Source organism: Lissotriton helveticus, chromosome 1_1 (assembly GCF_964261635.1).
Source record: "Lissotriton helveticus chromosome 1_1, aLisHel1.1, whole genome shotgun sequence".
NCBI lineage: Eukaryota > Metazoa > Chordata > Amphibia > Caudata > Salamandridae > Lissotriton > Lissotriton helveticus.
In genome coordinates, this window is record NC_136057.1 from 1,085,310,059 (window position 1) to 1,085,323,004 (window position 12,946).

Genomic DNA, 12,946 nt, shown 5'->3' on the forward strand with positions numbered 1-12,946 from the left:
CAAACCCAACATACTGGCTGCTTCCCTACCACGGTCTGCATCTTTTAAAAAAAGTGTTTTTATATCATTGTGTTGGTATGAAAATCAACTTCTCCTGCTTACATTACATTACAATAAACGTGGGGCGTGGCTAGGGCAGGGACTGCGCTACACAAGTCCTTGCTGAGTTACGCGCCGGGCTTCTGGCCAGGGGCCAGCAGGGCGCTTTGAAGCTCAGAATACGCGGAGTTGGGGCCGCATGTGAGACAGGCATCCCTCATGCACCAGATGGCTGCTGTCAAAGGTGAGAAAATAGGTCTCTGTCAGTGTGCAGCAACGACAGGCCAAGAACACAATATGGTATCCACAACAAAACTCCAAAATGGCATAGCCCTGGGGTTCTGCGGTTGAATTTTTGGCCCTGGCTTAGGGCCGACCCCTTTTTTTCCCACCCAATACTCTCCTCAATTGTGGACAGTGCCCCTGTACTGGATGACGTCCATGAATACCACTACGACCACAATAGGTGAGAACCAGAACCCTGGCGGTGCGGCGGCTCCAATGGACTGAGAGAACGAGATGATGCCCACTATGATCAGCCTACATGGAGCCACCTGTGGGACTCACATGTTGGATTGTTGGACCCTTGGGATAGAGTCACTCAGTTATCAAGCTTATTAATTCAGAAATCTGCAAGAAACAGGGAGGGGTCTTACCCAATCCTGAGGCTGGTGTCCCCTCTCTCCATCAGACAATGGACCTTGAAAGATTACAATGACACATACTTGTGAAGCTCCTGGACTGAGACTCCATTCTAGTGGAAGGTTTTGGGATGAGGTGACTCGCATAAAAAGCAAACTACACACATCAAATTGATAACTGGCATGATGAAGAGGCCATAGGAATCAAGAGAGAGCCTCAGATGGTCTGTGTACCATTTTGAACTGTATTCATGACTGCCTATTTCTGGCTCTTTCTGCCTACCTCCTAGACTATCATAAGGGGCGGTGTCTGATATCCAGGGAGAGTTCCAGTAGATGTTCACTTGTGCGCTTAGAGAGAGGGCCAAGACCTAGCGACACAGGGGAGGGCAATTTGGATTCTGAGCAGTGGTGGTGTGGATAGACTGATCCAGTAGTGAGCATGGGAGTGCAGAAGCTGCAGAAAAGCGTGAAACTGCAGTGGGAAACTGGTTCCTGTGGTCCTCCCCTTGTGCCCAAACAGCATGGCGGCCTCTAAACAGAAGGCACCCAAGATGCTGTCTATCTAATAGCTGGGGCTAAGCCAGAAGGCGGACAGCACTGAAACAACGCCCCCCCAAAACGTTCAATTGCCAGAGCTAGATGCTTCAGAGGCCCAGGCCCTGGCCACCAACAGAGATATCCTGCTCTCTATAAAAAAAAAAGAAAAAGAGAGCAAAACTCAATGGGCCGCTCTGCACCAGGATTTGTGTAGCGTTTCCTTCCTTTCTGAGGGTTCTCGTGATAGTCCCCACGAGGGAAGCCTTGAATCTTAGAGATGTAATAATAGGTTTTCCTTTGAATGTTTTGAGGAGTCAGTTGGCAGTTGTACCTGTGCCTGGAGGCTCGCTCGCAGTTCCCGGTCTGGTCGAAGTTCTCCAATAAACTTTACATTTATATTTGGTGTAGTCCGGATCTTCACTACACAGATTTTGGCGACGATCTCGGCCAGACTGAGTCCATGCATCTGCAGGCTTCATCCTGTTTCCTAATGTCCTAATCAACAGGTTCACAATACTATTTCCTTCCACCTCGCCTGTTTTAATTGGCCTGTGTTTCTCAGACTCCTCCTCCGTGGCCGGAATAACTCCCTGTTCCGCAACGTTGTTCTTTGGCACTGCTAGGACATTGGCAATTTCAACAAGAGTATTGCGAGATGTGCTAGCATTGCTCGCCTCCGTACGCAGCTGTCACCCTTCACCCTCCTGGGATTCTTCATACAAAGGATGATCGTGTCGTGCTGCATTGGTGAGTCTCTGTTGGTTCTGAATTTATGTGTGACAGACCGAGATTGATTACAAACTTCGTAGCGCTAGTGTGTGTACTGAAACTATATTGCTGCAAGGGTTTTTTAACCGGTTGTCTTTTAAAACTGTACTTTTAAAAATTGTTGTTACCCCTGCCATCTGGTGCGCTGACTCCCCGGTCCACCGCAGCAAATTCATGCTGTTTGTTGTGGAGGGAGGAATAGCGCTCGCACTTTCTGGGTGTTCCTCAGTGGGCGGCCATCTTTCGAGGGTGACGGTCTAGTCTCCCCTACCTCCCTGACTACATAAGGGCTCTGCACTCACGCGCTCGAGTAGATTGATTACAAACTTCGTAGCGCTAGTGTGTGTACTAAAACTATATTGCTGCAAGGGTTTTTTAACCTGTTGTCTTTTAAAACTGTACTTTTAAAAATTGTTGTTACCCCTGCCATCTGGCGCGCTGACTCCCCGGTCCACCGCAGCAAATTCATGCTGTTTGTTGTGGAGGAAGGAATAGCGCTCGCACTTCCTGGTTGTTCCTCAGTGGGCGGCCATCTTTCGAGAGTGACGGTCTAGTCTCCCCTCACCTCCCAATCTACATAATTCCAGCCCACTCGCGCAGCGGTGACGAGCAGCGGGAGCGCCCTAGAAGCGCCAAAGAGGCGCCAAAGAGAAGCCAGGCTGCGCCAGTCCGCGTCCAGACGCTTCCAGCCTCCTGTCTTGGCATTATGGTAGGACCTCGCCTCACTTATAGCGCTTCTTCCTTGCACTCATTATGCCCCACCCCGATTTTGTCCTGTTTACATTCGATCTTCCCTACTAATGCTAAGGCCCGCTGTAAAGCATGTGATTGGTGTATATCCCCTCCTAGCCCAGGTAAACATCCCCCTATGCTCAAGAGGAAGATGTTTCTCCTGAATTGCCGGTCCGTGCCTAAGCACCACACTGAACTAGCTATATTGATAGAGGAACTCAATCCTGAAGTCCTCTTTTTGACCGAGACATGGCTTCAGCTAGAAAATGATCCAGCCTTAGTATGGGCCACTCCCCAAGGTTACACTTTTAAGCGTCTGGACCGCCAGACAGGTAGAGGCGGAGGATTGGCCATCATCTATAGAGACAAGTATAGATGCCGTGTTACTCCTGCTACCACACCAGCTTGTGAGAGCCTACATTTCACCCTTGAATTCTCCCCCACCATCACCTTTTCTGGTATGCTAGTCTACCGACCACCTGGCCCCCTCGGCGATTTCATCACTAGTATGACGGATATAGCTGCCAATCTTGTACTCACCTCAGCAAATTTTACTCTGCTGGGTGACCTAAATTTGCATTTAGATGACCCGCATGATGCATCAGCCAATAGTCTCCGCTCAAACTTCCAAGCTATCGATCTGTGCCAAAAGGGCTTCCATTCGACACATACTAAGGGACATCTCTTAGATCACGTCTATAGTAACTTGGATAGTCTAATGGTCGAGGTACCTATACCACTGCTCTGGACCGATCATTTTTTAATACCCTTTAGCTGGTCTATAAGCACTCCTCCCATCTCACAAATCCATGACAAACATTGGGGTAGGAAATGGAGCTCTCTTCCACTCCCTAAATGGGAACAGGCCCTTATCGAACAGCCGCCTCGGAAGACGAGTAACTCCAACACAGCCGCTCTTAACTTTGATAACTGGATATCCAGTACCCTTGATCAAGTGCTCCCGAAGGGTCCTCTGCAAGTAATAAAAAGATCTAAAGTCGCCCCCTGGTATTCTCCCGGACTCAGAATTCTGAAACAAGCATGCCGCAAATCGGAGAGAGCCTGGAGGAAAGAACGTTCTCTATTGAAGGAATCAGAGTATAGAGCCGCTATAAAGCTCTACAAAAATGAAATAAAATCTGCACAAAAGTGGAGTTCTACGGAACCAAAATTAATCTTGCCGCGAACTCCCCTAAGGAAATTTTCTAAATAGCGAAATCTCTAATTTCCCCTCCCTCTGAGCTTCTGCCATCGGATGGCATACAGGATCGTTGTAACAGCCTAGCCACTTTCTTTTCTCAAAAGATTCAGGCCATCTACTCCCTGTTCCCTACAGGTAGTGAGGATACAGGTCTCACTTCCACAACAGACTCGGACCCGCCCACTTCCTGTTCATTGGACACTTTTCCATTTCTCTGCCCTAGTACATTAGATGCAATGATCCCTAAAGTCACCTCGGGATCTCCTAATGATCCGGCCCCTCCACAGACCCTAGTTAAGGTGATCGATACCATCCGCCCGTTCATCTTGGATGTCCTCAATGCCTCTATCGCTTCCAACTCCGTCCCAGCTCCATGGAAGTGTGCGATGGTTAGGGCTCTGCTGAAAAAGCCGAATTTGAATCACACCAACTTGTCCAATTTTCGCCCCATCTCACTGCTTCCTTGGATGAGCAAACTGCTGGAGAAGCACGTTAACAAGATCTTAGTAGATTATTTAGAATCTAATAGTCTACTTCGTGTCTCTCAGACGGGTTTCCGCCCGCAGCACGGCACTGAAACGGCTCTCCTGGCAGTGACGGAGGCAGCGAGAGTCATGCTGGACCGGGGAGGAAAAACAGCCATCATACTCCTCGACCTCAGTGCCGCGTTCGACACAGTTAACCATGCCACATTATTACATTGTCTGAAGGGCATGGGTGTGTCGGGCGCGGCCCTAGCATGGCTGACCTCCTTCCTGGACGAGCGATTCTTCCAGGTGTTTGAGGGCGAGGTGGCATCTTCCAAGCATCCGCTTAGCTGTGGGGTCCCCCAGGGCTCCTCCCTGAGCCCCACCTTGTTTAATGTTTACATGCAGCCTCTAGAGAAGATAGTTCACCCTTTTTGTGTGCGTATTGTCACCTACGCCGACGACACCCAATTGGTGGTCTCTTTGGACCACACTGAGGGGTCGTCTAACACCTTGGGCCCCTGTCTAGAGGCTGTTGCTAAGTGGATGCAATCCTCCCACCGCAAACTCAATGGGGAGAAGACTGAGATCATGTTATTGGGCAACCACTCCTTGACCACCTTGGCTCCCATTTGGCCCTCATGTCTCGGCTCTCCCCCTCCCCCCAAACCTCAGATAAAGAGCCTGGGAATCTGGCTTGACAAAGCGCTGGACTTCTCGGTCCAAGCCACTAAAATTGCTTCCACATGTGTTGGGCTAATGAAAATGCTCCGCAAAGTGCTCCCCCTGCTTCCATTCTAGGCGAGAAGGATCATGGTGCAGGCCCTGATACTCTCCTGCCTGGATTATGGAAATGCTCTTTATTTAGGAGCCCCGGCGGTAGTGACTAAAAGGCTTCAAGTCACGCAAAACTGCGCCACCCGACTACTGTTCAACATTCGTCGCTGGCAATCAGCGAGGAATGCACTAAAAGAACTCCATTGGCTTCCAGTGATTGCCAGAGCGCAGTTCAAGGCGATGTGCATTTTGCACAAATCTTTCCACCGAACGGGCCCTGCCATCTTGTTTCCCTTGGTGGTACCTTATGCACCTTCTAGAGCTCTTCGCTCCGGCTCACTGCATTTGGCAACCACAATTAAAATCCACAAAGCCCGATGGGGCGGCCGCTCCTTTGCCCACACGGCTGCAAAACTCTGGAACTCTCTCCCTTTAGCCCTGAGAGAGAATAGTAACCGAATGTCATTCAGGAAAGCTCTGAAAACCCATCTGTTCGCAAAAGCGTGTTGACGTACCCGGTAGCCCGCCACAGTAATCATTCTAAAGCGCTGCGAGGCCTCCGGGTAGTTACGCGCTATATAAGTGCAATTTTTCATTTCATTTCATTTCCTTAAAAGGTGAGACTTTTCCTGGAAATTATGTTCTCTCATCTGCACATTCGGAACTGTTCCTTCGGAGTGCCTGCCAAAGTTTGAGGAGTGTTTATGACTGTGGGTAGTTTAAGGTAATTCATTCTGCTAGTCTACTTCGCTGATTCGCACAGCCTTTCCTGTGTAAACAAGTTAACCTAAAAACACGGTTGTCTGTGAGTTTCATATGCTGATTCAAAGTTTTTCCAGTGGCACATTTTCTTAAAATACTATTGTCACTGTAGTCAAAGACACTTTATCTGCAAATCTAAATACCCTGTTTCCCACAGTACTTTATTGGTGTTCAAATTATTCGTCACTGCATTCAAGGGGATTTTATCTGTGAGTCTTCACTCGCTGATTCACACAGCTTTAACTCTGTGCACGTTATTTTTTTCAAATTCTGTGGTCACGGTTTGCAAGTTCTTTCCTGAGAATCCACATATGCTTATTTGCGCAGTTTACTGGAGTTCACATTATATACTAACTGTGTTGTGGCTTTTGAAACTGAAGGTTTTTTTTGTGTGAACATTGCAACGATAAATAGCACAGCTTTCTTCACACAGTTTATCTTTACTCATTTGGCTGTACCATGGCTGCTCCAACAACCTACATTACAGTCAACCCACCAAATGAGTTTATGTGCACTCCAGGTGATCCTGCAGTTCCTTTGTTACAATGGAAGGAGTACTTTATTAATTACCTTCTAACTATTGACCATGCTAACAAGTGATTTGGTGAAAGAAAAAAAACTTTATTGATGCATGGTTTAGGTCCTGAAGGGTTAAGAATCTATGGTAAATTGAACAAGGGTACAGTGTCTGGTTATGAAATGTTTTTAACCAAGCAATTAGACATTTAGATAATTTCTTTTCACCTAAAGTTTGTACAGGTGTAACTCGTTTGAAGTTCTTTGAAAGAAAACAATTTAAGAATAAATCGATTGATGACTGTTACCGTTTTTTAGAAACATGCTATTGATTGCAGATTTGGTGTAATTGAAGAAGTGTTAGTAAGAGATCAAGTTGTCATGGCCGTGTTTGATCCTTCCATACAAGATAGATTATGGGTTAACAGTGACAATTCTCTTAAAGATGTTGCTAGGAAAGCTGAATTGTCTGGTAGGTGCGCCAAAGCCCTCAAGAAAGAGAAATGTGATAATGTGCAACAGGAAACTGTTGCCAGAGTTCTCACGAACAAATCTAAAGTCAACTCTGCGAGCAGAGTCTCCGGTAAAAGAGGTGTAAGTTCCAGCAAAAAAGAATTCAGAAGTGACAGTAGATATCATCTTGCCAATGATAAGAAATGTCCAGCCCTCAAGCAAAGGTGCACTATATGCGGGAAAAAAGGTCATTTCAGCCGTGATTTTTAACACCAAGAAACCTAACAAAGATAATGTCAAATGCATTGAGGAGGGTCTTTTATCCTCCCCTATTGAGGACAGTGATGATGAAGGTGGTTTTGCTTCAAGTTCTATGGGCAATGTGGTCCTCAATATATTGCACAATAATGATTCTAACAAACCGATGTGTTTAATGTCCATGGGAGGAGTTAACGTACAGATTACAGCAGATTCTGGTTCCCCTTTCACTATAGTAAATTAAGCCGTATGGTCCGACAAATTTGTTAAATAACTTGGTCCTGAATTACTTGAACCTGCTATTGCCCCGGAGAGTTACACTGGTAAATCTATTGATTTGCTTGGTTTTAGGAATCTTATCGTTAGATTCAAGAACAGAAGTGCATTTTGCGAACTTTTAGTTTCTAAGAAGGGTCCATCTGTTCTTGGGTGGAAAGATCAAAGGAAACTCAATATTATTCTTGATCCTAATGGTATAGAACAATTTCTTGTTTTAGATGAAGGTGAATGCTTAGGCAAGACTATGTGATAATTTTCCTGGTGTTTTCTTGGTGTTTTCTCCTGCACATTGGGCGGATTGGAAGGTTTTGAGCATCATATTCACCTCAAACCTGATGCATCTTCAAAGGTATTGAGTAGGTTAGCCATTGACGGTGTCATCAAACCTATTTAATCTTCCCAATGGATTTCTCCATTGGTCGTCGTCGTCGCTAGGAAGGCCAACGGAAAGCTTACGTTCTGGAAAGTATGTCATCTCTATGATGGATGTGTTTTTTAAGTGGCCTGTGGTCAAAATTATCAAAAAATTATATACGGACACTGTGATCAAATTTTTTGATGAGGTTTTTCTTAGTGAGGGTACTCCCGCACTCGTCATTAGTGATAATGGTGTACAGTTTACTTCGGATGTCAGGACTTAGTATTTGCCTAAGTGTAGTATACAACACAAAACCACCTCTCTGTACAACCCCAGCGAAAATGGTCTGGTGGAAAGGTACAATAGAGTTTTTAAAGGCACCATTCAGTTGGCTTTTAAGAATAACATTCCTTGGAAGACACAAATGTTCAAAACACTTTGGGCTTATTGAGTTTCCGTTGTTGACTCTACAAAATGTTCTCCTTTCGAACTCATGAGGGGTAGGAAGCCCAGAGCCAAGTGGTATCCTGGTTGGATTAAAAGTTGCGGGGAGGTGAGTTGGTCTTCTTCGGATGTAAAGAATAATTTGATTCTCAAACATGACAAGTACAAATAATTCTATGACCGAAAGCATAATAATCAAAATGTTAAGCTTCCAGTAGGTCAGTGGGTCAGAATCAAGAAGCCAGGATTTATTCCAAAAAATGATAGTAAGTTTTTTGAGCCTCAACCCATTGCTCAATTAAGGAAAAATGCTGTCATTTTAGATAGCGGGTAGAGTTGCCTTATGTAAACAATTTGGTATGAATCATTGTGAGAAAGATCCTACTCTCAATTCCTACCCTGAGGCTCCTGTTGCATTTGATTCTGTCGTTAACAAATCGTTTGTTTTGGATCACTTTTCTAATTTTCCACATGATCATTCTGCCAAAGGAAGTGAAGTTGTCGTTTCGCAAGATGTTTCACAGAAGAAATATAGAAACACTACCAGCACCCTTGGCAAAAGGATCATCAAACGTCCGGTTATTTTAAATGATTATATTTGCAACTAATGCTGTGTGAGTTTACAATATATAAAACCGACCCAGATTTGCCTAGCAATAGAATGGATGCAGCCAGAGTGGAAGAAACTATGGGTAATCATAAAAGAAGACCTCTCCCCTACTCCATTACAACATTTTATCTTGTTTCCGTCACAAACCACGTAGGTCCGCACTCCCATACTCCATTTGCATGCTGCTGGAACACTAGGAGGGCCCAATTTGTATAAGGTGCTTATAACTTTCCCAGGCCCCCTGATCCCACTAATGCACCATCGAGATTTCCCTCCAGGTAACCAATACCCACACAGCGAGGGAGGCCCACAAAGGCTTCACAATCTCTTTACAATAATGAGTTGGTGACCAGTGACAAACCGGAGGTTAGCCATCCAATCAGAGGAGTGATAGATTCAAACTAATTACAACTCTCTATTGGGCGGCAACGGGTGAGAGGCATCCAGGCGGGCTATGAATTAACCACTTTAGAAACCATATTGGATCTGGCTTCCACTCGAAAAGGCATTTATTGCCACAACTATATGCTCATGTGGGAGAAGGTGCTTGTGCTAAACTTGGGGGGAAAAAAAGTGGGAAACAATATGGCTATGGGCAGTAACTGTCTTCCTGTGCAACAATCACAAAGAGAACGTCTTTAAATACAAAGAGAACATCCCTCTATCTTTTCTCCCAATTACACCAGGATGTGGGTTGTTCTTATTAAGACTTGTTACTCGGATTACTTCACAAATGTCAAAACATCCACATATTCAATTATGAAATCCTGCCTGGGATTGGACTCAGGTTTTGGGTTAACTGTTCATTTAGGTGAGTATAACAAGATATGGGCTGTGGACAAAAATGGCTTAATCTAGGCTGGACATCCATCGACTCAAAAGAGCCTACTGCGTAACATATGGTCTCTTCAGTAAGTGGAGATTATAAGAATACTGTATCTTCAGGCTTTAACAAAAGAACACGTTTTTTTTTTTGGTTTAATGTCAGGAGTCCTGTATGTTTCATATATAAATTGCGTATTGGACCTTATTAGTCACAAAATGTAGACTACCATACCTTCTCATTAAATGCAACCATTAATACATTTTACTGCAATTCTTTGTAATGACCGGAGGCAAGGATTGTGTTCTACTTTAATATAGCTGCTTCGCCATTACAAACCAGAAAAACCCTCAACCGATGAGGCTTTAAAAGGAACTGTAAGTCATCTGTCAAATCAAACACGAGTGGGCACCAAGGAAGTCTTTAAGAAGTCACACAAGTATCTCCCAGGCTTCATTCTTTGCTGCTCAGCACTTAAACCCCGCCATCAGAGGGATGTCAACAGTGTCCAAAAAGGCAGAGATGAACCCTGACAAATCCTCTAGGCTTCCATGCACCAAGGAAAAGAGTAAATAGGATCACACAGTACATTCATATGCTTTTGAAAAGTTAAAAGTTGCATTTTTAGATGATGTGATGTATACAGATGCACGTGGAGGCTCTTCTACAGTCCACTCGTGTTCCTCATCAGTCTCTGCACTCTTTGACTTGGATCAGGGCTGGTTTTACGGCGATGCGACTGGTGCAGCCACACCTAGCAGTGAGCTCAAGGGTGGGGTTGTGCTGAGTTTAGAAATAACTTTTTAATTTAAAATCACCTGCTGCAGCATTCATTGTGTGTATAGCAGTTTTGTCTAGTGGGATTTTGATTAATCATAAAGTAGCACAGATGGTTAACATGCCTGCTGCAAAGAATGTGTACCCTGCAAAACAACTATATTTTCTGTTGATAGCTCAGTGGGTTACTGCTTTTGTCACAGAGGTCCTTTTTATTTAAAATTGCAGTTCAAGTTAGTCAGTTGAAAGTTAGTTACAATCCTAATATAGCACAGTGACCTATGGAATGTCAAAGAGCTGCTTGCAAACTGCATGGTACAGGTTAGAACATTGCTACTCCCCAGTCTTTCATTTTATTATTGTTGCTAAAAAAGGTTGGTTTGGGAAGAAATACTTTTTAAATTATATATATATATATATATATATATATATATATATATATATATATATATATATATATATATATATATATATATATATATATATATATATATATATATATATATATATATATATATATATATATATATTCTCTTTTTTCAAATACTGCGCAGCCGCCACGTCTTGATTCATGCGATACGATGCAGGCAAAGCAGGACACGGACCCAGTTTTCGTGCTAGTTAGATTTATTCACCCAAGTGTCAGAGACGCGTTTCGCAGCGCGAACGCCGCTTGTTCACACCGCTTTTCAAACAAGGAAAATATGGTACAGTATTACAAATGTAAGGTAGATATATTCTTATTGGTAAAGCCAACACCAACCACTGTGGCACGTTTTAAATCCTGAGATTGTGCTTCTTAAAATAAGCTGCCTACTTAGTTCTATGCAGCCATATTATATTGGCATCGTTGTTAGCTCCACGCATTTTATTTAGCTTGATAAAGTGCTCCAATACCCATGCATGGAGATTTGCACATATGAATAATATTGCATTTTACCTCACTGCAAACAAAGAATCTGAGAAGATCAACCTTTGAAGAAAAAAAATAATAAAAATATATATATATTTGCAACTATAATTGCAAAACGGAGTATGCTGTTTATGTTCTGACATGCACCTGCAGCCTGAGATATGTTGGGAGTACCAGGCTTCAGGTGCATGTCAGAATTTTGCAGCATCTCCGAGCAATAGTCAACAACGACAGCTCCTATCCTGTCGCAAGACACTTCAAGATGATACATAACAACAACCTTGAGTGTCTCAATTACTATGTATTGACTGCTGTCCCCAAACCACGCAGGGGTGGTGATAGAGATAAGATGCTAAGGCAACTCGAATCAAAAATTATTCTTGAGTTGGACAGCAAAGTGCCTAATGGCCTTAACACAACGGAGGATGTATATCATTTCTTATAGATCATCCAGCCATTCTTCCATCTGTCTACATCCTCTTCCAGTCTGGTTCCTACAACTATTAGTCTAACTATGGCCGCTTCCCTCGCCAAACTGATGACTTACTGTTTCTTGGCCATTTTAAACTGTATATATATTTTTTTTTATAGATGCAGGAATTGATTTTAATACCTTACTGCATCATGGAATTCACCTGTTTTTTTCTTTCTTATAATACACAAATAGTTTTAACATACACTTTAATATGGTCTTTTATGATTCTAAGAAGGGTTGCCATCATCACAGATGTCCCTACTGTCTTCTTCCATTCATAGAAATAGATATTTATTGCTGTAGTCTGTTTTAGTATTTATACCATTTTGCACAAGTATGATGTTTACATTCTCATATTAAGAATTCATTTTAATATGTTATTTAACTTTGATAATAATTTTTCTATACTATTTATTGGTTTTTAATCAAATCGATATATTATCAAATGCGTATATTTATACAGTCAATATGTTTACATTTGCGATATATAGTGCACGCTTGTTACTTGTTTACATCTGCATTTTTTGCACAAATACACTTCGACTACCTCATTAATAACCTGCATTCATGCAGACATATTTTGCTTGCGAAATTTTCAGTAGGGATGATAGTCTCTCTTTTCTGTTAATTTCTGAATTTATTCAGTATATGAGTTATTTGACAGGTTGGCAATATTACACCTATGCCCTTCTATTACGAATCTGACAACCATGGACTTGTTAAGTAGTAGGTTTTCAATGTCTATGATCACATGGTGTTCACTACTGCATTTAAAAAAATGGCACACACAAGCTAGACTATCTGTGAGCAAGGGCATCCGCCCGAAATGCGTCAGACCGTTGTGCTGTGTAACTGGTGAGATAAACAACATTTGCCTGAAAATTTGGGACTCGCCGTGGTTTCATTAGTGGGACCCCTTCAGTGCTCACATTATTCATTGCAAACTAACTTTCAGGTGCAGGGGCAGTAGATTCCATTTTTTAGATATAAAAAACCAGTAAGATCCTTGTTATTGTAACTAAAACAAGCATTTGCAATGCAATAGGTCTCGCATTTGTGAGAGGTAGAGCTACTGGTGTTGTAAATGACAATGTCTTTTACCTACGTGTTTTG

The 12,946-nt window shown here is 43.2% G+C and overlaps 1 protein-coding gene across 1 annotated transcript in view; it reads right to left on the minus strand.

Annotated features, from left to right (window-relative positions):
* LOC144821279 (protein RIC-3-like) overlaps positions 1–12,946 on the minus strand; it is a 233,901-nt gene that overhangs the window by 113,365 nt on the left and 107,590 nt on the right. The gene's annotated exons all lie outside the window — the stretch shown is intronic.